Source organism: Aythya marila (genome assembly GCF_965140915.1).
Source record: "Aythya marila genome assembly, chromosome: 7".
In the NCBI taxonomy this organism is placed as follows: Eukaryota; Metazoa; Chordata; class Aves; order Anseriformes; family Anatidae; genus Aythya; species Aythya marila.
In genome coordinates this window covers 13,848,629-13,874,952 of record NC_139048.1, presented here as the reverse complement: position 1 = coordinate 13,874,952, position 26,324 = coordinate 13,848,629, and the positions used below count along the sequence as shown (strand labels likewise).

At 43.3% G+C, this 26,324-nt stretch overlaps 1 protein-coding gene and 1 long non-coding RNA gene across 13 annotated transcripts in view; one reads left to right on the top strand and one right to left on the bottom strand.

The window, feature by feature from the left end:
* Positions 1-26,324, bottom strand: part of BTRC (beta-transducin repeat containing E3 ubiquitin protein ligase) — a 118,730-nt gene that overhangs the window by 30,434 nt on the left and 61,972 nt on the right. The gene's annotated exons all lie outside the window — the stretch shown is intronic.
* LOC309880202 lies at positions 10,368-24,544 on the top strand. Of its 5 annotated transcripts, XR_014317915.1 has the most exons (7): positions 10,368-10,567; positions 14,750-14,842; positions 15,838-15,992; positions 19,787-19,902; positions 21,100-21,188; positions 21,915-23,297; positions 24,212-24,544. It is a non-coding gene; the product is annotated as an uncharacterized lncRNA (long non-coding RNA). The 5 variants fall into 5 exon arrangements; XR_014317917.1 differs by lacking the exon at positions 24,212-24,544 and having other exon boundaries at positions 21,915-23,861; XR_014317914.1 differs by lacking the exons at positions 21,100-21,188; positions 21,915-23,297.

The following is a 26,324-nucleotide window of genomic DNA, read 5'->3' as shown; positions in this document are numbered from 1 at the left end:
GAAAAGAATTTCTGTACTTCAATAACCCCCCTGCCCCACTAGCAATCCTGACTTCAAAATACCAAAAACATTGTAATTTGAAAATCTACCTAACTATTCATCATTTACATTTCATTTTATAGTGCAAATCCACCTAAATTTCAGCATTTCCAGCAGATCTGGACAGACTTTTTCTTGTACAAAAATGAGCTGCCATTTATAACAAGCATTTTTTTTCTATTTTGGTATTATGAATTGAAAGGTGGAGATCATATCACCCGTGCTCAACTGTGCAGCTCAGTGTTCTCAACATTACTTTTATCCCCACTCCTCCCTGCGGACTTGCGTGTGTGTTGAGTAAGATCACGTAAGACACAGGCTATGACTGATCTACACTACTTCATTTGGCCACCACACGGACAGCAATGACTGCAAGTGAGTCACAAACCCAGTACTGGACGTCAGGAAAGAAACACTTTCTCTTGGGCCAACTTTTTATATAGAGAAATCTCTAAAGGACTGTGGGAATGACGTCCTTGGTGTGAAAACTGGAGTTTTCCTAGCAAAGTCCACAGCTGGCAACAGCCTGGCAAAAAACGATTACCAACGGACTGCCCTGAACATTGGTCTTAGGGGATTCTGGTCATTTCTGCTGCAGTTAAGCTGCCTGCAAAACAGACACCCCCATAAAAATGCTGGATTAAGACGGTGGAGAGATGTTGTATTCTACAAGCTTGATGTCGTTGAATTCCTCTTTTTTCTTTGCCATGAAGTCAATCTCACAACAGGCTGTCTCAACAAAACATTTTTTAAAAGCCTATACCTCTGCCTTTTAATGTGAGAGATTAAGCCTTACATGATGCTGAGCTGGCAACAGAGTTGATGTGCACAGACCACAAAAGGGGCAACTTGTGCTTTTATGGGGTGGCACCAGCTTCTGGCCCTTGCTTGCCTCCAGAGCACCCTTCTCCCCGCCACCTCCAGCTCCCTGCTTACCTCTAAAATGTCAGCCTGGGGTATCAAATAGAAGCTGCAACATCTGTAAAAAAATCAACTAATGGCTTGTGTGTGTAAAAACAGATGGCTTAGGTGGGAGCAAGTCATCTTGCCTACATCCCCAGTGAATACAGGCCTCTGGGGCAGGAATAATGAGTAAATTAAAGAGCCTATTGACCAACTTGTAACCTGAAGTCAAACTCTAGGCTGATAGAGTGGATCTGCTAAGAAATGCACTCTGTGTGTCACAGTGAGTATGTCCAAATTAGTGGAGAGCAGTACGATGTGCTTGTAGTTCTGTGCGCTCTACTTTGGCCACACATAACAGTATCAGTTTCAGACACTGCTTGCACCCCTGCCCATCCCAATTTGCAATTGAAAGGAGCTGGGACAAGCCCACAGCTGGCTGTGGCATGCCCAGCAGGTCCCATGGTCTGTACAAGCAGAGGACCAGGCAGACAGGGCCGACCACAATCACACCGGTTCTGCAGATACAACAGATGAACTCACAAGGCTCCAAAATCACGCGACTGCAGTGCATGCACCCATGCCTCCCCCAGGCCGTCTGCAGCTACAGTTGAGAAGAAAATTCCAAAACTTCACTTTGAAGAGTCCTAAAAACCCACTGGGGGTTCAATGAAAAAGGCCTGTTATTAAAAAAAAAAAAAAAAAAAAAAAAAAAAGAAAAGGAACAACAAAACAATGACATCAAGCATCTGTATTATTAAAGCACTGGGGGGGGGACTTGTTACAAGCAGCAAGAGAATCGATTTGGCTTCCTAATAAACCCTGATGACTCAACCTTTCTGATCAGCTGCCTCCAGTTCACTGCAAACCACCTCCAAATGGCCGCAGTTTGTGTTTCCTGGAGCACGCAGTGGCCTACAGGGTCCTCCTCCTCCTGGTACCACAGCCAGGCCTAGCCTGACGAGGTGAGAACCACCCCGCAGGCCAGGCACGCTGCTAGGTTCAATATTCATCCAAACATGAATGTAAATATAAAGCGTATTATGCTTTTTATAAGCTTCACCACCAAAAGTGGCAAAGAAGAAGAAGCACTGGTAGTCTGGCACCCTGGGAGACAGCTTGGGTGCAACACAGCGAACTACTAGCTTGGAACAGAGAAGGGTTTTTGTGCTTTTTCACAAACCCCTGGTTAAGTGAGGGCTCGGCGACGCTCAGGGTGGCTCTGGACATGCCACCTTGTCTGCAAGGACAGCCGAGGTGTCCTCCTCCAGCGGTGTGCCCGAGCTAGTAGGCCGTGCCGGGAAACCCAGGGGACTGCCTGCCTCAGGTTGGTACTAGCTCAGGGATCTATGTACTATGCTCCATTGCAGCCCATAATTACAAGACCATTTCTCCAAATGGCTACATTTAACACAAAGCACATTTGTATGCCCAGTGAAGTAGAAGAGGACTAATATATGAGAGGGCTTTAATCTAAATAATGGTTCGCGACTATAGGAAGGTGCCATATTTCAGCACAGATAAATAAAGCCTGGATAAATCTGCTGCTTTGCATATAAAACAAAATAGCTGTGGTATATCACAGCTGTAACCCACGTATGACAACCAAGGTTATTTTTGTTTTTGTTCAGTAGGGGGGTTAAGAATCCTTCTGAAGCAAAGGAAAGAAAAAAAAAAGCACCAGCACAATTCTCTGATCATGGCATAGGCCTTAAATAGTGTATTACCACCCATACTAGTGGTCAAAACTTTGATTTTTTATTAAAAACTACAATATCTTCTAATTATCGCAGAGGCTTTTATTAAGGCACTTTGCACAGTGTGGATGAATTCAGATTATACATTTCTTGATGGTAAGAGGAGATCTCTTTTAAGAAAAACAGAAGCTGTTTCCTACAATATCACGTATGGCTTAAACAATCCCAACAAGGTTGGGACTTGCTGAACCTTCCAGACATCTTCATGCTGGAGCTCTACAAAGAGTGAAAGCTTTGGTCACTACCATAAATTTCTCACTAAGCTTCTTTCCAGATGAAATGAAGGGAGTTCCCCCTGACAACCCAGTACCATGAGGTCAAACTGGGTTTCCTCCCTTCTTCCCGGCACTCACTGGGGCTGCGGGCTCCGACCCAGGTAGATGTCTTCTTTGGCTTATTTGCAGCTGCAGCATTTCACCTCCAGCTGCTTGCACTGCCAGTCGTGGTTAAGTCACTGATCTAGACAGAGCCACCTTAATAGGAATTTTGGATGGGTCTTAGTGAAGGGGAGGAAAAAAGAGGACATAATGTTTAATTATAAGAAATGATTGAAATAGGCACAGACATACCCCGGGTGCCTCTGCACTGCAGCAAGCTCTAAACTTGTTATCGTTAATGGTTTAAATTTCACTGTGCTAATCATTTCAGGACACAAGCCTTTCTTGATAATCTAATGAATTATTCCAACATCCTTCAGCAAAAAAAATCCTCCATGACAGCACTAATTACAAGACGTTTTCCCAGTGCTTATGTAAAATATGACAGAGCAGCAGCTTAGGGAATTGCAGAAAACTGCTTCTAATTTCCACTGAGAAACTGACAAACACCTCTCTTTCATCTCTCCCAGCTCTCAAGTAAGATTTAACTTTCTCATTTAGTTAATTACCGAGTGAGGATCATCATTTTCCCGGATCGGAGCGGCACAGAGCCTTTATCGTGTTAACTTGTGAACTTGATCGATGGCTGCTGCTAAAACTTAATAACTTCACCCCCTGGCAAATTGTAAGATAAATATAATAGGAGAAACTCTGACAGTAAAAACCTGCCAGAAATGAGCGCTGTGTTTATGTTTCTTTGCAGGCAGCAAAAAAACAACCGACAGCTTATTACTGGGTGCGTGTTACTTATATTTAAAAGACTCCAGGCAGTTAACTTTCTGCGTACTGCTCAAACTTTACTCACAAGATAAAAGACACGGGGGGAAAAAAACGAGCGATTGGATGACAAAGAAAGGTACCGTGGAGGTGTATGTCCGGAGTGGGGGGAGATGGTAACTTGACAATGAAAGCAAAGCCACGCTTGTGTACGTATCCTGAATATTCCTCAGGATTAACCGCATTAAGAAACCAACAGTGAATCCAAACACGAAACTAGTTGTTTCAGCAGCAGCACAAACAAAGCTCAGGAATTTTGAAGCTGTGTGGGAAAAGCGGAGGGATTAAAAGGTACGAGGGTGGCAGCAAGATGTTTCGGTTTGATGCCTGTAAAGCCACGCTCAGACGGGGAACGCCGGCACGGCTCGCTTCCCCAAAGCTACTTGTGTGGCCGTGAACCTGCTTGCTCCTGCCCGGGATGAAACACCACTCAATACCACTCCAACGTAGCAAGATGATAAAAAGGCTGAAACGGAGCTGGGACCGTATGCTAGCCCTCCATACTACAGGGCCGAGCTAGTATTTCAGAGTCCTGTTGAAAGGGGGCTGTTTGCATGGCCTAGAGGCAGTAACGGCGTAATTAACAGGACACAGGTTCAATTTCTATGGCTGGCTTCTTCCTTTTTAGGCTTGTAATTACCAAATGCCGCAGAATTGATTCCCAGTCTGCCAAGGAGAAGCAAAGAGGCTGGAAGTCATTTATAGCTCCTTAACGGCAACTTCCCATCCAAGAGCTCCCTCGCTTTGAGATTCGGGGGTGACGAGCGGGTGTCTCACCAACCATAAAGAGCAGGATCTCACGAGCCACAGCACCTGAATGACACGAGAAGGGTAGCCGGCTTCTCATTTTTCTCCCTTGCAGAGTAAACCTGCTTTTCTGATGTTTGACTTGACAGAAAAGCTACAATGCTAGGTCATTAAACAACTCACTCCATTTACTTTTATTTTAAAAGCTCGGTTTAGAATCTACCCATTTCTGCCTGCCTCCATCTCACATAACAGACTCTGTGAGGTTAACCATGGGTTTAGCACATATATGGACTTACTCGCTCAGTACTGAATTAGTTTCCACGCTGCAAAGCTCACTGAAACATTCTGAAAAACGAACATAACCCAGAAGCAGATGATCATCAATCACATCTGAGAGTCAAAAGAAAGCACCATGAAAGAAACCACGGCATCATTACTATTTATTTTCAAGAGAAAAATTCAAAATACAAGCTCATACTGAAATTAACAGCCCCCTGGTTACTCAGGGAACTTGCAGTTTTGCCTGTCTGTGGCTTTCAGCTGCTTGCCCACATCTGGTTTCTAATCACACTGCAGAAAAAAACTTTGATAAGAAAGGACACATCTAGATGAAAGATCACTGGAATTACGCTGGACATAGCAGTCCAACCTTCTGCACTTTCTGAAATCCTGGGGGGCCAATAGTTTTCAGAGGTACCATCTAAGTACCTATGATATGGTGTTAGCCTGGAGGGCACCTGGCTAAGGCTATTACCTCAGACACGAAGAAAGGGAGATGGCTGCTTTGTTTTAGGGCTGGAGAAAGCTGCAGACACCAGAGAAGTAATGCTCTGAGTCTCTCCGGGGACTGGGGAGGTAGGACTGAGCCATGGGTGCTTACACACCTGCTACATAAAGAGCAGCAATAACACCTTGCTGGAGAAGCTGCTCCCCTCCTACACTGCTACACAGTAAACAGCAACAGGGAGAGGAGATTAAAAAACTATTCTTTTAAGCTAATACTTAATGTTTCAGACAGCCTAATAAAGTTTAATTGCCTGGAATCTCCTAGCTCTTACTGTAAACTTTCCTTTGATATAGGTCTCCCATCTAGATTTTAAGTGCTGGTAAAATCCTCCAAAATAAAATTTCTCCGATGCCAGCAGTAGATGTGAACTGGGAGTCCCTCTCCTCCTCCTCCTCTATCTCCAAGTTGCCTTTGAAAATAACAAGCACTGATGAGAAATCTGCTTGCATCAGCACAGCACTGGCATATGTTACTTTCCCAAACTAAGATCCCTGACCAAATGCATATCCAGACATATGGGGCGGGGAGGAGCAGACATCATCACTCTTAAAGAGCTAATTTCAGAGCACACATTTTATTAGGTGCAAACCGATCGCACGCAAGTTTCAAAGCAGATCCTACAGTAATAAGAAATCACTTTCCCTGGAAGCCACCCAAGGAAATGCTTTCTTCCTCAGAATGGTTACCAGAACCAGCGTTGAACTGCTGGGACCATTACATGTTATTACTGCTAATGGAGGGAAGGAACATGCACATTATCACTTGGAGAACCAGTCTACTAAAGTCATCGGGTAATGGCCAGTAGCAGCACAGGGCTCGTTTATGACAGGGAAAGGCATAAGCTATGCTCTGAGCAGCAGTTTCAAAGTTTTCTGGAACAGTTGCTTCTGTTTTAAAAACACCCAAGCATGATCTACTTAATGCCTGAGCGAAGTTTCTCTTTATGGGGGTTACTGTTGATTTTCTTTTTGCTCCAAGTACTCCCTTAACTCAGAGAGAAAAGTAGCCAGAACAGGCAGGAGGACTCGAGTGGTCCAAAACATGGCTTAACTGTGAATATATATCGCTGGGCACAACCCCCCAGTAGAGGGAGAGAATGACCTGAGAGATCTATTACCTGCAATTATTATCAATTATACTATTGAAATTTTCAAAACACTACAGGTCTGTTTATGTAAAGCTTTTATTATCAAGGAGAAGCCGTCCAAGATAGTTTACCAAGAGAGCACAGCTCCAAGCAGTATTATTTTCCATGAGCCTCCTCCTTGGCTCCTTGTACCAACCGAGAGGGCACAAGAGCACCGAACAACCTGGCCAAGGCAAAGCGAACGAGCGATTCAGAACTGCAAATCATCAATACATGTATACATGCGGGATGTCATATACCATTTCCCAACTAGCAGAACACTAGATATTTCCAGGGAATACTAGAGATATGCAACAACAACAAAAAAAAAGCAGCAGCTTTCTGAAGAACTGCAAGAGTCACACAGATGCTTGCTCCCACTACAAACATACTCCTTAGATCTGCTGGCAGAGTTGGCTACACAAGCACTGCCTAACCTATTTCAGTCAAAATAAGCTTGTTAGCAAAGACCTGCTATTTAAACTGTCTAAGCTAAAACACCTCATCTTAAGTGAAAGCAGATCTGCAGTTCTGCTGACAGATCCTGGAGGGCAGCAACCTGCAGCAGCCAGATGAAGGCTGCGTGGTGCTCTTTTCCACCAGCACAGCTAGGTCTAGAAGAGGACATCTAGTGAGTTAACGCTGACTGATACCAACACTCCTGCTGTCAGCAGCCACCACAGAGGCAGCTGTAAGAGGAGAAGCCCATGAAATACTCCTGCACGGTGTCAGGGTCAAGGCTGGCCAGTGGATTGTAGCCAAAATCTTGACAGGTTTGTCTTGTAGCCTCCTACAAGGTAATCACACAACTCTCACCCACTAATAAGTGTCCTCTTGAGACTAGCTGTTATGCTAACCGTGCAGTCAAATGTTACCTTGCTAAACTGGAGTGATTCATGGATGCCTGATACTGCTAGAGGAGCTGGATGCGTTTGGCCTGGAGAAGGCCGAGGGTACCTTGTAGTCTTCCACTACCTAAGGGGAAGTTACAGAGGAAAGTGAGACCGAGTCTTTGCAGAAGTGCATAATAACAGCAAAAGGGGCAACGGGCACAAGCACTGGATGTTAAGAGAGTGATTTTAAAAGCACAAGTGCACAAAGTCCTGAGCAAATCGGGCTGGCTCTGAAGGCAATCCTCCTCTGAACAGGCAGTCGGACTGGAGACCCCCAGGTGGTCATCCCAGCTTAAAGCTTTACGTGACTTTTATTTTAAGACTAGGCTGGTCCATTCTTTCATTGGTATCTGTAAGAGATTCGTTATCTGAGCAACAGACAGCAAAAATAGAAGCCAAGGACATTCTCTAGTGAATTCTGTGTCTTCACACATCACACAGGGTTGGGTTAGGCCAGACGCTGTTGATAAGTGAAAGTACATGAGAGAAGAAAGATGAGAAACAGTATCCTCTGCAACCCCAAGCAAACAGCTCAGACTGTAATAGCTCCTCAGCAAGGCACATTCAGTTTCACAGCTGAGCAGACTGGGTCCCTACCAGCTGATACTCAAATTGCACGCCCAGAATCCGAGTCACAGCCTACTGCACTAGGGATTCCTCCTTGGCTCGCCGCTCAGCTGCCAATAATCTCTCAGAAAAACCTTCAAAGTAAAGGAGGGAGGGAGCCTCCCAGTATTTTTGCATCCTTTCATCCCACTTTGGAGTATTACTTTCCTATCACATCAAGAGTGGAATCAGCGTTGAGTGAATCATGTGACAAATCTCTTCCAGCCTCATTGCCTCGATGCATCCCATTGTAAATTTATCTAATAATCACCAACCCTTTAATTTCTATTATAATAATTGGCTAAACATCTAAAACCCACTTACATGCTGAGTGAAGTAGTTTTTCCTTACCATAGTTTTCAATATATTTTCCTTCAAATATAAATAAGTCTTCTATTGTGAGAATTGCTGTCCTCTGTGAAAACAAGTATATGAGAACATTCGACTTTACCACTGTATGTTATCTGTTAAACACCTCAGTGATACCTCTAATTTCTTTCATGTATTTTCAGGGAGTTCACAATAGCCCGTATTTAGCCTAGTATTAGTATAGTTGAAAATACACTATGTGCATCTTCTCATCTAGAAAAAGCAATTTGGGATCATGCCTGAAAAACAACATATGCAACTTTCTGATGCAAAATAAAATTAAATATTAAGAGAATTCAGGATTTCCTACCAGAGACCAAGCTAGACAGACACACCACTCACAGCCTGCTCCCTTTGATCGAGGGGTTAGAGCTCCCTCTAGCACCCTCAGAACAGAAGAGCCATAGATGCTAAGATGTGACTATCTGGTCTCATCCAAGGCACTCTTGGGTAGTGTTGTCCATACTTTTTATTTGCTTTGCTTTTTGCTGCCACATGAATAATTCAGAATACATCCGCTAGTTTGTCTGAAATTCAGAAGAAACAAGTGTCAGAAGAAATTCTCTCTCTAAGTGATTATAAATACCCAGATTACTATAATTAACTGTTCTCTGTTTTAAAATGTAATTTAAGAGCAGTTGAAGGATTTTCATGTCAGCCGTGGGCAGAACGTGAAATGTAGCAAGAAATTAAATGAAAAAGTTGTTGAAAATTTCAAGTTTCCCAGCGTACAAAAGTCTTGCTGCCTCACCCTACCTTACAGCTGACAAACATCCTAAGGCAGCTGACAGCTCGCCTCCAGTTGTGAATTAGCTGTTTCTGCTTCAGCATTAAATATTGAGAAACTCAGCTTAAGTGAAACTCAAAAGGTGTAACCCTGCTGAGTTCTGCACAATGCTGAAGACAGAGAAACAGCTAATGACAGAAGGAGCGTCAGGCCTTTTTTAATCACAGGTTATTACTTATTAATTCTTGATAAACTGAAAGCTGGCAGTACAACGGAAAAATGAGAAGGGAAAATGGGAGCCGAGTCTTTCAAGTTTTATTCCTAACTCTCCCACTGCTTTCTTGAGTTGCCGTAGGCAAGTCACTCCTCTTCATTTCATGAGTCTCTGTTAAATGTATGTGTCTTAATACAAGCCACACAGAGAAAAAAGCAAGGCTTGATGCTGGGAAAGGCCTGGGAGGCCACTGCATGGAAGGTAAGGGCAAGTACCACTGAAAGACACCACAGCACACAAATGTAAGCTTTCCCCTCAAGCGCTGGCAAACACTTTTGACCCTTACAAAATAAACAAAAAAACTTGTTAGAAATGGCATGGCCTAGACATTATCAATTAGAAAAAAATGCAGCTGCATTTATCATTTTTGCAGCATCTCAAAGCAGACTCAAAATTCGCAGGTGTAGAGAAAAAATTACATTTTCTCAAACTGAGCCACTGCACGCAGATACCAGATACCAACATAAATGTGGAAACAAGTACACTCCCTGGACACGAGTGCCCTAGAGAGGGTGCACTTTAGTTAAGTTCCATTACTTACCACAGCAATTTCAATATTTAACCACCAGGGGACTTCGGAACATTGCTCGGCTTTAGAAGTTTGCAATTTTAATATTAGTGTGTGACAGAGACGAAGAAACACAATAGGATGTTAGGCTACCCCCAGTTACATTTTCGCTTCTCTGACAAGTCCAGTAAGAAAGCCTAGAAGTAACCAGACCCGAGGAGATGACAGAAGCACCTGACAAACACTACGCAAACTTCCTGGCATAACCTGCCTGTGTCCCTCAGTCCCAGCTGACAGCTGTCCTTGCCATTCCGGGCCCGAACTCTCTGTACGCAGTCCTGCTGCTGCACCCAAACCCTGACACCCAGACCGTCCCTCTCGTGGTACAGATGGCATCCGAGGCCGGTTCTTTCATCCCCTTAAGAGGACTTGGAGAAAAGCGCTGGCAACTCCTTCCCGCTCCCCACACCTCTCCCATGTGGCAGGAGAGGATTACAGGCAGTTATCTGACCTGTCCAACGCGAGTGGAAGGGCATGTGAAGTGACAGCAAGACTACCCCGCTGCAGTCCAGTTGACGATGCTGGCAGTACTCAGCTCCCTGGATCCACAACGCAGTCCAGCTGCTCTCCCCAGCGCCTACGCACGATGGTGGCTCGGTTCTGATCAGAAACAGGTACGTGGTTGTGCTGGCAGGACGGTGGCAAGCCACAGCATCAGCAATATCTTCCTACACATGCGTGCCCAAGGACAGGAACTTTCTAGATCTCTGATCACCGCTAAATATTAGAAGCCACCTCTCTCCCATCTTCATTTAGGATGCAGTTTGCAGCCATTGCTCTTGTGCCTGTGTTCCTTTGCATCCCTTCATGAGGTCCTCGGTGCTATCTTAGGAAACAAAGGGGAGGCAGCTAGTGCCAAACGTAGCCCTTCTCCTGCAAACACATGAAATACTCCACGCATTAGCTACATCTGTGGATGCTGTGGCAGACTTGCGTCTTGAACTGTAGGGTAGAAGTTCTGTGTATGCAAAACTTGGGAGGAGCAGGTACCTAACCATTGACATTAACTGGGACTAATGAATTCAATGTTGACTGTGCTCTGAAGTTGGACCTCCCAAGGTCTCTTCCAGCTTAAGCTGTGATTCTCTTCTATACCTTGGGTCAAAGCTCATCTACACGTCCCAGGCTTTTGGAAAAAAAAGGTATTTAGGTTTTGGCTGAAACCAAAATACAGTTGTCTCATGTTGATGCATGTCATTTATTATAAGCAAAACCTGAAAGTCTATTTAAAAGATGCTTTATGGAGAATTATTTTTTTTAAAGCTTTCCAGCTCTGGGCTTCACGAGACTGCTTTTTTTATCATTCATTCTTTGCAGCGATCAAATACCAGATTCTTAAAGAGTTCTGTAGATATGTGAGCACTTCTGCTTTTGCAAGTGGAGAGCATACAGGATTCAAGGGCCCTGCTTGGAAATCTGATCTTGACTTCCAATTCTGTCCCTCCAACTGTTTTACTTTTTTTTTCAAAAACTGTTGATTTTGTTCCAATCCATGGGTTGTCTCAGAACTGTAGCTGATTCTGTCCACAAATGATTATACTACACATATATTTTCACTTACAACCCAAACCCATTGCAGAATTCAGGTCTCAAACAAGAAACTAATTGACTGTAATGCTTAATCACCATCAGAGTCTTCTAAACTCACACTGCAACCCACCTCTGAACTGGCTGAGATTAGAAATGATGATCAAGCCCAGGATTGGCAGATCTCAATTAACATGCTAGGAGAATAATCTGATTCGACAGAATCACACAATTCTGTGAAATCCAGGGACTTAAAAGAAAACAACACTTGCACATAATTGGCATAAATTAAGCAACATTTTTATTACCTATAATCAAAGACTTACAAGGAAGGTTTACTTGCCAGAAAGAGGGCTTTCTTTGCTGAGAAATTACAAGTCTTACTTAATTAACAATCTAATTTTTTTCATAGCGTAGCTGCTAAGTATTTTTCACTTTTATTTTCCCCCAGATGAATGTTATATAGGGGAACTGACTCCGAACACAAAAGCTATTGTTTAAAAATTGACAGAAGCGGGGTCAGAAAAGACAATGCTGCAATATTTTAATAATCACCTACTTCAACTCAGCTTGCGGCCATTGTCGCAAGGCTCTCATTTTGTGTTCTGCAGCAAGTGGAGGATGGATATGAGGAAGTTAAATCTGAAGGTTAAATCTTTCACAAATTCAGGGCATGCTTTATCATGAAGGTAAGTTTGCCTGTTGCACACACAGCCCTGTCAAGATTCACTATTACAGCAGGGTAAGTAATAGTGGCTACTTTGAATGCTACTTCCAAGTCTGAGAGCAATTATCTGCTCGCTCGTTTTTAATTTTCCTCAACAGTGAGGTTCAGCAATCTATACAGTCGGCTTTCCAAACTGCAGCCTCAGCTCAGCCCGTCAGTCACATGCAACAAGGGACTGCCTGCCTCGTTGAAGTTATCTCGGATATGAGCTTCTACAGGCGGACTAATTTGAGCCTCTTTTTGTAAATTATAAATTGTGTTAAATATACATGAAGGCAAATATGGAACAATTTGTTTTACTGCGCAACGTGAGTTATTTCCCATTCTAGGTTCCCACCGAGAAAACTCTGAATTTAAAAATTTGCCAATTAGTGGCAGTAACTACTGGTGAGATCTGACCCAGACGAACAGTAGTGTGTGCTGAACGCTGCGAAGGGCAGAGCGATGTTCTGGGAGAACTAAGGGACCAGAACACCAGACAATAACAAGAAGCAGCATGCAGTTGTTTGCCCAAGCTTACTTTTCCCTTCAGACGAACTGAAGGTTGTGTCCTTGCCTTAACATGACAGTTAAGCTATAAATTCACATCAGCCAGAAGCAGATCTTTGCATGAACATGAAAGCGAGCGCTAATTGATGCGGTAAAGTTTAGGACAATTATTAAATAGTGTTTGTAGAGAGTGCGATCAGGAAAGCAACAAATTAATTCCTCCAAGAAACAAGCTCCTCAACCACAAATGCTCAAATATCTTCACTGTTCCTCTTCTTTCTTTCTTAAATTAAGCCACTCCTATTCAATTTATCCTAATAAAATAAATACAAAGAGGGCATGACTGCTCCCTACACATATATAAACATATACGTATGTTGGAAGAACACCAAAAAGGGAAGAGCCTATTAATAGAAAAGGAAGAAACAAGCACAAACACCAATGCTACAGTCTCAGTATGAATAAGCTAACTTGGAAACTCAGAGAAGATTTCCAGTCTTTAGAACAATCAGGTTCTGGAATGATCTTCTGATGGAAACAGAACGGAAAAAGTCCTCAAGTCAAGCTTTAACTGGTTGTAAGAGGAAACTCAAAATTCACAAGAGGGACAACCAGTACCTGCAAAAGCAAGGGGCTGGAACCAGTAACCTGAAAGGTCCCAGCAGGTAGAATGGTACAAGCCAGGAAGCAACCTGTTCTGCAAGAGGTCATTCACCACCTTGTAGCTCAGAGAACATCTGAGACAGCACAGATGCCAACTTGTTGACTGGTAATTGAGCAAACTGACCTTCAGTGAGTAGAGAACATAAACGGGACCGAGGACTCCACTCTATTAAATATACAAAGGTATATTGATTCCTCTATCGTGGATGATGGGCCACTCCATCAGCCAGAAAAAGAGCTGTCAATTTTCAATCTGAGCTTGAGCATACCTGAGATTTATGACGTGTCCAACCTACACCACGAGGTGCTGAGGTACACGAGGTACCGAGCTGCTGAGTTCCACATGACACACGGGAACACTATTTATTCTGGTATGTTTCTACCCATCTGTCTCAGCTCCAGGAGATTTGTAGGTAACCTCAGACTGCCCTGAGGCTATCCTCACTGTGTCTGTAGTTGGTTCGACAGGATATCCCTGCTAGTCTTTAGAGCATTTATAACACAGGTATTACACAGGAGCAGAGAAGATCTCATTTCATACTTTCACTGCCTCCAGGTAAACTCCCATAGGAACTGGGGCAAACCTTTAAGCTGCTCGTTCACATAATGTTTGGATGTTAGATGAAGATGGGATCTGGCAGGTGGTAAAGCAAGTGACCTCAGAGTCCCTGATATGTATGCACTATTGCTGGAACAGCAGGGAGGAGTTATCTCAAGTCTCTTATCACTGACCAGACAGGCTAGGCTGTGACCTGCTGGACGATCACTCGTAGTGACTATGAAATCTACTGTCTCCAAGGATAATCATCTATTGTCTCTATAACTAGAAGAAAAGATACAACTTTGCTGCTAGCTTTTGCTAGCTTGTGCCTTTAACTGATCAGCTATCTATGCGTAGGATGCAATGGCTATCTGGCACACACTTTCAGGCATTTCATGATGATTGTTGGAACCACAAAGAGCAGAAACTCTGACAGGTACCAGCTAGAGCCCAGTAGGACTCCAAATCCATTCTTACCACTAGCAGGATCACCACTTGGCCTGTCAGCTGCTGGTGATCTGCTGCAAGAGACAGAATGATGCAAGCCAGCATCTGACCTCCAGACTAATTACACTGAGTCACCTCAGATCCCTCATAAGATGAGGAATTCTTTAATTTAATATCAGGAAGCTCTGAAGGTAAATGTGACACCAGCCAAGGACAGGATCTGAAGCCTGTGGATCTGGTCTTTCAAATCAGAAGGGATTCTTACTGGCATTACTTGATCCAAAGAAGTTACTGTGGCGACAAATGGTCAGAACTGAAGGTACAGACAATTATGTATTTGCAAGTAAACTGAAGGTAAGACATCAAGTTCTCCAGTTAAAACTGTTTTATTCTCTTAAACAGCATTGGAGATGAGACTGCAGACTTTCCTGACCTATAACTTATCCATGCAACCTCAGAGTTCACATTTCTCTGTCCCCCTTCCATGGGAACAAGGTATGTTTTAGGGATCAGCACTTCACACCACACGTATTGATTTCATTAGTAGAGGTAAGGTTTTTTAATCTCTCTAAAGAGAAACTATATTCTGTAATAGTTTATGAATAACTGCCTATTAAAAACTTAATAGCTGAACTCACTAAATGATTTGTCTCTAAACAAATGTTCTCCTTGTGTTTTTACATTATTCATAAAAGTTTAATGTACATACATTTGATAGAACAGATACCACATTGCATAACTCGAGAAACAAAGTTACCCTGCATCACATGGTGACTCACACTGTTTATATGGAAAAGGGGGACAGTTAAAATCATGTAAAAACTTTGTCTCTTTTGAACTTTAATGTGTTTTGCCTATAAAAAAGATTCTACTATAATTTGTAGGTGAGGAAGGATTTCTGGGGAATGGTAATATTGATTTAGATACACGAACCTTACCATTACTTTTTCAAACACAAACAAAATCTTCTGAGTCTGAAGACTGTAACCCAGTTTAACCTATTTTGTTAAAAATAGAAAGAAATTGCAAAGAAAATGTTGCTAACGTTCTGTCAACAGCAAGCGGAAAGTTTGCCAGTCCTTGCAGAGCACAGAAAGAAATGGATAACTTCAATAAGCAAAACACAGAGAGAGTTTAGGTGGAGGTAGGAAAAATTCTAATACAGAACAAAAACAGTTTTCATGAACAGTATCCAGAGAGGCTTTTGTGTTGGACAAAGCATGTAATATTCTAGAAAGTACATGGGTATAGGATCCATGGAAGTCTACTATCTTGCTTGGGGCCATTTTAGGTGAAACGTTTTGGGAACTTTTGTTACTTAACCACAGTCTGGTGTGTGCCTGCTTGCCAGAGTGTTTGTTTCTAGCAATGTGTTTATTGAGGCTGTGGGAGCTCTTTGAAAGCTACAGGGCAGAGGGAGAGAGAGGGAAGAGTTCTGTGAAAATTTCTTCCAGTACAGGCTCTAATTACTTAATGATTTTCTTTATCAGATCCAAACCAGGCTGGCTTGTCAACCAGCAGCACATGATCGATAGGCATCTATCCTCCTTCTGCCCTGCAGCATGCCCTGCAGGAGTTTGTGCAGGGCTTCTGGGTAGCTTGGTCAAAGATGAAAGCTTCTTCTCTGCAGAGGAGTCCTCACCAGGTAAGGGTCTCTTTGGATCAGGGAAGCCAATGGGGCCGTATTGTGCTCAGGGCACGTGCAGCACTGTTTGAGAACCTGGCTGTACACCAAAGCCTTTGTGGTGGCCTCGGATCATCGCCAGCCTTACAGCAGGCATATTGATCAGTGGGGTTCCCTTCTAGGTCGGTCCTGATGCTCAGAAAGTCATAGTCAGATGAGTATTTCACAGAGAGTTTGAAGAAGAGAGACGATGGTTACTGAACTTGTGATGAAAACCAGGGGGAGTCCAGAAATTGAGCACATACCTCTGGGAAAGGCAAACTGGCTGTTAAAACACATGACTAAGGTGTCAGCAGAGCCAGAGGGCAACTTCTACTCCTGTCTTTCCTCAGGCTTCCATCTGATCCTGGCTAAGCCACTCCTTTCCTCCTGCGATGCTCTGCAGCTACTTCTCAGGGTGTTGCAGGCTTCCAGGAACATTCCCAAAGCTGACTGAGCCTCAGGCAGAAGGCAGTAAACAGCAACACTCTACACATAGCTCTGATCGTGAAATACGGTAGAGAAAAGCTCTAGAATAATCAGGCAACAAAGGTGAAGAGCACCCCAGAGAAGGACTTCTTCCCCCAGGCTGGAAGCAGGTCTCAGCTGAGGAGGGGACAGAGCAGGGAGAGCAGAGGGGTGGGAAGAGATAAGCTGGAAAACTGCACTGAGAAAATGCAAAACATAGAGAGCTGGATGCGAAAAAATACATTGAACATTTTAAATGAAATTAACAGAAAACAGGGTTCTAAAAACCACCAAGAACTTCTACTGCTGGTAAAATCAACCAGTTACAAAATCTAACCAGGAGGTAGAAAAAAAAAAAAAAAAAAAAGATCATATTAGGCTAATAAAGAATTAAGATTTGCTGTATGTTCATTTTAACACGTATGTAAGCACCAACGGCCTGTAGGCTGCCTATTATCTCACACGTGGCATATTTACACTATTTCTGATATTATACCCCATGCTGGGACATCCCATTACAGAGTCACGGTGGCGGCTCCATACTTAAGGTGTCAGGAGGCTGGGAATTGTGCAACACATCGCCTCTCCCCTGTTATTCTCTCGCAGTGAGATTACTTTTGGGCAGGAATTTGCCATTTGCTTCCAGCCCACGAGGGAATCTCTTAGGGAGCTGACAAATTGATTTAAGCAGCTGCAGAATATTTTCCTGACTTTATGTTTTATTAAAAGAGGGGAAGAAAAAAAAAAAAAAGCTTTGTCATCTTTCGGTGTTTTATGCAACCAGAAGAAATGTTTGGTTTACAAAGCGTCCACTTTTTGTTAGACATTGCCATTGCCTCTGATGAGGACTGCATCTGTTTGCAAACCTGACTGCAACCATTGGTGGCTGGGAGGCACCAGCTTCCCAAGACGTGTCTAACGCTTCCCAAATTCAGGCAGACCTGGGGAAGAGAGAAAGTGCCAAAGGAGCGGAGCTCAAATCAGCATGAGGTGTATGTAAACACTCGTAATGCTCATGTACAAAACACGCTTCCTGTGGTATCACATTTCCAGATCCCCACACATCCAACAAGGAAACGTTAAGCAGCGTTATTCCGTTCCACGGACAGGACTGAGATGGAAAAACAGAATGTGACAAAGACAAAAGATGCCTCCAAATCTGGAGCCTTAATTCCTCATCTAATATGCCTCCCGTGAGGCCTCGTTGCTTATTATAAATAAAGTGCTTCATTCCTGGATTTCAGTTGTAAGAGAACTTTAGAACTTCTCCACGGAAAGGGATGCTATGAGTCCGGCCCTCGTCCCAAGAAAGACTGGAAGGATTAATTAAGGCTTGTGAAGCACTCAGACTACAGGGAAAGCCCCAGGAGGAAGTTCCTATTTCCATATTCTGACCAGGGCTTGAAAGGCACGCAATAAATACAGCCTGGGGCACCGACCAAACAACATGAATAAAATAAAATATCGAGCAGCTGTTCGTTAAGTGAATACTGCTCATCCCACAGCAAACTTTATTTTTGCCTCGGGCTGCGGGGAGCGGGGGAAGCAGATTGAGCTGGAAATAAAATTTTACCTCAAAGGGTTAAATAGTAGCACAGTTACAGACAACTGAAACGGATTCTTATAAAGCAAAATATTAGACAACTTTAAGCCAAAAGGGTAAGCCACACTACGGATTACACCACGAATGCAATTGGTTTAGATCGTGCAAAGGGCCTGTGATTTATCAGGTTAACTTTTTGCAGAAATGTCATTCAAGCTGTAAAAACCAGGGGGACATCACCAAATTCTCACAAACCTCCCCCAGTTGTTATAGGAGGGGAAGGGGAGTGGTTCCATCACTGTAACACAGATCAAAACACTACGCTAGCCGAAGATGGGGAGCTCTGCCTGGAATTAAGGAATAAAAAACCCACACAAGCCCTGCTTTCCAGCACATCTGCTGTCCTGCTCCCTACCTACGAGTTAGCAATGTGAAGTTGGTGGCTGAGCAAACGCTTGCAGGGGAGCCCCAGGCACAGCCCGCACACCTAGCTGGGTGCAGCATACTGGCTTCGGGCTTCTCTCAGCATCTGAAAAGGTTTGGCTGGCTTTCCAGTGTCAGAAGAGGGATACCTAGAAGGGAAGGCAGCCTGCACGAGCATCCTGATGGGAAAAATGAACGAAAAGCAGCACAGGCGCTGCGTGCACAGTGACAGAGCCTCGGTCTTCAACCATTAAAACTTCTTTGGCAATTACAGGGAAGGAGAGAGGTGATGCCTGAAAAACAACGCAGAGAGCAAGGAAGGAAGACCAAGAACCACGTTAATCAGAAGTAGCTGGATTCCTCTGCACTGCAAGCATGAACTCTATTTCACAGCATTTCTGATTTTCCTTCCCAGAAGTCACCCCCTGATATCACTCTTCCCCCCCAAAATTATTTTTTGCCTTTACAGAAATACCAGTTTTTGAAAAACTGCTGCTCAGATCCGACAGTCTGTAATTACCATTTAAGATTTTAGACTATACCTGTGTAAACTGCTATTTTATCAAACCTCTAGGAAACAAAAAAAAAAAAAACAAACAACCAAACAATTGAGTCAATCTTCTCGGCAAACCCAGCTGCCACACCTCTCAAATTATAATTTGGTGGTAAGTGAATAAATTGAGAAATATTGGGGCAAAAAAAACCAAGCCAAACAATAAATAAATAAAACAAAAAAAGAGTCAGGAAAGCAACGCAGTATCTGATCTCTCCTCTTTTTTGCTGCTGAAAGACACATGGCACGCACAGTATTTTTAACTGGGGAGTCTCGTTTCAAATATATGCCAAGGAATCTTATTTCAAACATATACTAAATAAGGAGGGGAGTAATAAAACAGGCAGTCCCTTACTCTAATTTTATCCGTCTCCCTCCTCTTCTTTCCTTGATGCAGTGAAACTTTAAATCCAACACCAAACCCTGCCTCTCTCTCTTCTGTTGTTTTTTTTTTTTTACACAGTGATCAACATTTTCCTAAATGACCCCCGAAAGGACCTACTTCTAAACTACTCATTAGTAACAGCCACGTTTGCAATATTAACCTGGATGCGGCTGTTTATTAAGATCTTTTAAGGGGTTTCGAATGAAGACACACTGCCGGTGTACAGGGAGCACAGAAGGGGTAATTTAAAACCCGTGTTTTTCCTCCCCCTCGCCGAAAACATGCCCAGCATTGTGCAGCTGTGCTGCCAGCTTCATCACTCCCTCCGTCTCCACTCTTGCTAATTAAAAGGTTGATCACAGAACAATGCTCTTCTCATTAATTTCGCCTTTCTGATTGGGCAGGATTCCCGCTCGCTCCGCCTGATCTTTTCCACGCTGCTGAAGTTAATGTGACAGGAGCCCGAAGATGGATTACCCGCTGCCATATTGCCCATCACCTCCAATCAGCAGCTATCTGGGTAAACTGATTGTTCTAATTTGCTCTCATTATTTTTACAATATCAGGAGAAAATAACGCACACAGCTCACTGTCAAAGCCGTGAAAATCAGCCATTAGTTAAACCCAGACACTGAGTGGCTTTATTAGAAGCGCTGCGGTTTATTGATGCCGCTTCTGCACCCCACGATAATACCTGCCCTGTTTAAACACACTTTTTTGGGGGCGTATTTATGTTGAAAGAAAATATTTATTAGGATACTTGTGGCAAGACGCGCTGTCTCAGCCTGTTATCCTGATCCGCTGGCGTGCGGCGAAGATGAAGAACAATAGGCTTGACTTCCACATAAAGAAGGGCAAAATATGCAGCAGCCTGCCTGCACATCTCCCCCGTTATTTTACAGTTTAAATAAATTAAATCGTTTCAGCCCGAGCATGACAGGTACAATACCTAAATACAGCCCCGAATCACACAAAATGTTGTCATACGGCCAAGACAAAGCTGCTATGGGCACGACTGTGGGAGCTGTGCGGACAAGGTCAACGATTTGGGTTGGGGTATTTGTTTGGGTTTTGTTCTGCTAAGCAAAGGAGCCTGTGGAGGCCAGCATCGAAACACAGGAACTGAGAGCAGGAGCTCTGAACGATAAAGGGAAACTGTTTTGTACAGCCAGGAACTCTTTTTCCCCTACAAAAAAGCATCGTGCTGCCACAACTTGGGAATGAGTCAGAGCAGAAATGTCATTCCACGCTGGAGCCTCGCAGGATCCCATAGCTAAGAAATGAATAAAGTATTGTTAGCGCGATGAAGTCAGGCATTTTTACACTGCAGCAGTGGTAAGAGCTACATTCAAAATCCTGGACCGCTGACAGTCTCTATGCTGTGTATAAAGGGACCTAAATTATTTTGGCTGCTGCCTATCTGCATCTTAGCAAAGGGAAACGCTAAATGGAAGGATTAACAGAAACATGGTACCTTAAATCTTGCTAAACATAAACCTTAAACCGGAGTCTACAATGCTGTAACTCGCAATGTGCTCGACGACTGACAGGCAGAGCGCAGCAGACTGATTTTACTTTTAAATAATATCTAAATTAGATTAGCTCTTTGTGTAGATCTGCATGAACCAGAGGGGACATTCATCATTGTGCCAAAAAAGTTAAATTCACTGGGGTACGCTCAAAGTGAATGGTTCTAGACCTACGTTTTATCTCTCAGACACATCATCAAGATGCTGTGCCAATATGCATGAAGCCAGCTAGGAGCTGCAAGAAAGACAACGGGAGAGTAACTGGATACCAGAAAAGGTTTAATTCTTCCCTTTGTAGATTATGAATTGCTCGGGACAGGATCTGTGGCTTCCCTGTCTGCTAAGCACAGAGCATCCCTGTCAATACTTGAGCTTCTTTTTTAATATTTAAACGGATTAAATATAAGGAAGGGTATTCTCCTCCCTCCCCCTCCAAAACAGATGTAATTCCACTTCCCCTCCCTCCCCCTGCTGTAATTTAAAACACTACAAATTTGCAGCACTGCTTTTTAAATATTTTTAAACCCTCATCAGCTAGGGCCTTGCGTTTGGGGGTCGATTTTTCCCTCCCTCCCAGCAAAAGCTGCCTCCCAGCTTCGCTTGGTGTTTCTTGTGACCCTCGCTAATGGTTTCCTCTTGGAGGGGCGTGCCAGGCTTTTCTCCTTAAAATTCCTGCACTGAAAGCCTGCACCGCACCACACTCCACGAAACGTGCTGATGGCACAAATTACAAGCCCCCAGCCGAACACTCCAGCCCCCACCATTCGGGCAGATTTATGTGGGCTCTTGCCGACGTTATTACAAGTCAGAGTTTATTGGGAAATTGTTACATTATGCGGAGTGTCTAACAAATTGCTTATGCTGCTATAATTGGATTACAACAGCCGCTTGCTCCCACCGGTAAGATTAGGCAAGTAGGACTCCTGCCGATCTCTGAGCGTTAGCAGTAATTTTATTTGCCTTGCCTCTCTCTTTCCTAACAACATGCCTCTTTCCCTGCCAGCTGTCTGCTGAAAAGGCACAGGCTTGTTCCTTGGCCCTAACAATGCAATTACAGCCCTGCAGATCGCACTGTTTGTGCATTAAGTACAGAGCCAAAACGAGGCGAATTGATCGTTTGACTTTTGGAGGAGCCATGTGATCTCGGCGTGCGGGTGATCCGGCATGCATCAGTGGGCAATGCTGCAGTACACGCCTGCTGATGAACTCGCCTCATGCCATTTCCCCTCCCCGTCTGCTCCCCGACAGCAAAGACGTTGGAGCCTACCATTAATCCGGAGCTGGCTACAAAAACGAGCTCCTTTTTGTCACCTCTTCTGCCGGGCTAAACTCAGGGCTGGTTTCACCTTCTGAAACGTGACGCTTGGCCACACCAGTGGCATCTGTCCGGCGGGCTATGGTACCAGGTGATTATTCCAACATTTAACATCTTAATCATTAGCACAAGGATTGGACTTAATTTTCAATCAACCTTTTCAATTCTTGCTTTTGAAAAACACTGAAGATATGTCTAGGTAATATCATGACGATGGTATTTTGCCCTACAATCTGAGGGCGCTGCCGCTGCAGGTGACTACTTGAGAAGTGATGCTCCTCTTTGCCTTTGCCAGTTTACCACTAAATCCATCAAGGATTTGGATTCCAAAGTGTTTCATATTCCCATCACAAAAGCTCCCCAAAAAAACTGCGAGCCCATTTTATTTCATACTCTTATCCTGGTGAACACTCCCCACAAGCTTACTGTGGCAGGACCAGAACGAAGACCCCAAGACTGCAACTCTTCACGTACACTATCAATCACCAAAGCGCAGCAAACATTTGGGGTGGAAGCACAGCATGTGACAATGCAAACAATAAATGTGCAGGGCAATTCTGATTAAGGATGCCAGGTGTTGCCTAATTTGAAAGTTTTATATTGCATCTTCATTACCTGTATACTTGGAGGGTTATCGGATAACTCAGTTTAGATGGGACCTCGGGAGTTCTCCAGTCCAACCTCCTGCTCAAAGCAAGGTCAGGTCATGTAGCTTAGGGCTTTAAAACCTCCACGGATGGAAGCTGCAAAGCATCCCCAGGCAACCTATTCCAGGTGATGCTCATTATCACGAAAAAGTTTTGCTTTGTGACCAGTCAAACATGAGAGGGAGTTTCTAAGACCTGTATGAGAGCCCTTTCAAGATTTCCTGAACTCAGCTTTATTTGCTTCTTGAGATTCCAAACTGGGCCTCCAAAAAGTAAAAACATCTCCACCGAGTTGACTGCAATTTGGAAATAATTCTTCATATCGAGATTTTTCACATCACATGCGCATCCTTACCGCAGAGCTCTGAGAACTGATCTCTGGAACGCACTTAGAGACCCTCAGCTATAAAGCAATTTATGAGAAGTAAGTATTATAGTAATATTTCTTCAAAGTCTCGCTTTCATTTAAAAAAAAAAAAAAAAACAACAAACACACAAGTGTAATTCTTTTTTAATTTGTGGCTTCATTGACACACAAAGTCATTTCGGGTGGGAAGAGAAGCAGAAATGACAAGCATAGTGTTTGCATAACTGAAAACTAAAGAAGCCTGTTTACATGTAGTTTAACACTCAAAAGAAACTCTGAACAGCTGAAATGCCTTATAAATAGCTCAGACCCAGAGGAAGTGCAAACGTCTGCATTGTGAATTGTAGATCTTAATTACAGACAATGGCTGGTACAGCAAGTAGCACGGAAAAAAAAAAAAGTGAAACAGTTGCACTGTTCATGGTTGGCAATAATTCTTCAGGAAAATATTTACTATCAATCAGTTATGAGAAAAGGGACTCTGCGCTCATAAAACAGCACGTTGCTTCTCATACCAGGACCATTTTGCTTCAGCATAATCTGAATTTAAACAGCTTGTTTCCTGCGGATATAATTTTGGAAATAAATAAAACAAGTCTATCAAAATCTGGAGAATGTGTATGGTAGGGTAGGGTGGGGGAGCAGAATATCACATTTCTTTCTCAGTCATTTGCAAAAAGGTTATTAGACTGAGGGGAAGCTAAAGGATAAAGATTATCTTGACCTAAAAAAATAAATAAAATAAAAAATTAGAAACTCACAATTAAGGTGAAAGTAGACATATTGCTGTGAAAGAAGATTAGCATCAGATCAAAGCTTTTAGGTAACCCCCTGATTCTGTATTCTGCTTGTGCTGTCTAAATACTGAGAATTCAGTGCCGGACTTCATGTTTTAAAGCATCTTTTGAACATTAACTAACCCTCAGCAATGCCCCTGCAATACAAGGCATTCACACTGCTCTCTTTCACAGAGAAGATACCTGGAACAGACACGTAAAATGACACGTATCAATCTCAAGGACTGGAAAGGCTTCAGAAGCACTGGCAAACTGTACATTATCTGAAGATATACCAACTCAGCAGTGTATCACAGCAGATCTCCGAGCTGGCTGAGTTGTTCATGCAAAGTAAATGCAGGGACACTCAGGAAAGAGGAGCCATCAATCTGTGACATAAAGGGAGTTGAGAGTACAAGAGGGACACTCTTCAGATCCATTTGTCCTACTGCCAAACTGGAACCCTAAATGTCTCTTTTTTAAAGAGTACTTGTGGTTTCGCCATTGAATTCATATAAAAATTCTGAGCTTGATGTTATTATTATTGTGCAGACTATCCTTATTCTAAAAATTCTGAAGTAGTGATGCAGAAAGAACTCACAAAGGAAAGCAGACTGCAATTACCAGCCCCTTCCACCACTCCCTGCTTTATGGAATCATCCTTTAATGTAGAAGTGTAGCTATAGCTCAGTAACACTATGCATCTTTGAAGAAAATTTCATGTAGCATGCTTGAAGTGGCAAGCTTTGTTCTGCATTTCTGAATTGACCAGAACATAGCTTTGTTCCCCTGTATACTGCAAACAGCACATTACTGCGTGCTTATGCTGAACTTTTCATAAAAGGATCTCAAAAGTATCATGCAGTTAAATCTCACAGCATTCCTGCAAGGAGAGTACGATTCAGTTCCCTTTTAAAAAGGGAGCAAGAAGAGCCATCAAGGCCACAGAGGATAAACTCACAGTGCTGCAAATAAAGAGGATGAACCTTTTCTAGATTCCTAGTTCAATAGTGTAACCATTACAGAATACAAAGTTTAAAGTACAACAAAGAGCAATCAAGAATTCCCTAAAAGGCACGGCATGCTTCATGCAAAGACCTGAGAAGCCTCTTAGTTAGCTGGGACCTTAAGAGGCAGGACCAGTGATCATACAAGGGTAGCAAGGAGTTCTCAGATGCATTTTTCTTTATTTGAGGTGAACAAAATTGGAGAAAGACACAGAGAACCTCTCCCAGGTGCTGCTGAGCCCAGATCTAAGCAAAAACCTGGGGATGCTGTGTGCCATTTAAAAAGTGTCTGTGCTGGCTGGTGTGTCATAGGTTGCCTGTCTCTGGCACATAAAGGAGAGAAATAAATGTACAAAGTGAGAACACTTCCTTACGTAGCAGATGCAGACAAAGTGGAACTGACTGCATTAGTTAATAAAAAGTAAAGACCTATTTAATGAGCATAGAAAATGGGTTTTGGCTGTACAACCCCATAACATCAACTATACACTAATCTCTTGCTGGGAAAGAAAAGAGCACTTTGAATCAGGAGGTTATTTCCAACATCCAAGGAAGTACAAAATCCAACAGACTCCAAACGAACAGCAAAACTCAAACTTAAGACAGCCCACATTATAAAAGGGTGACAAGGCAAGATCTCCTTTTGTAAATGTGAGCATACATAATCCACCCAAGCAAAGACTCAGCCAAGGAGACTGGAGACAGTCAGAGCCTCCCTCCCTGCAGAGCAGCGTATGAAGGTCACCACAGAAAGCAAGCGGTCCCAGGCACAGAACAGAAGAGGAACTTGTTTGCACACCCAGGAGCATCACAAGAGTCCTAGGGACAGACCAGATGCCAGGGGATTTTTAACTGTGGCCCTCTCTAATTGAGGCTGAAACGCACACCAACACCATTATCTGGCCTGAAGATACTGGCTTACAAAATATGGAATAAACAATGGGAACAGATGCTCGTTTGGCCAGTTTTCAATAAGCCTCATTAAAACCAAACACCCTGTCCTTGGAGCTCAGGTTCATGCTACATTTCTACCTTATTTAAGCACCTAGCACAAATTTCTGAGGAAGCCATCCGCTTGTGGTTGCACACCAGTAGCGTCGTAACAAGAAATCCTCTTGCAAACATTTTCTGCTTTCTAAAAGGGACCAAGCAGGAGGATTTGTGTGTGTGTGTACATATGTAATAACACAATTAGAAAGTACATTTACTTTTCAAAGACATTAGGTTAAATATACATCGCACTTGTTGACCACTCAAAGGCAATGGGCAGCGACATGCCGAAAGATTAATGGAAGAGCTCC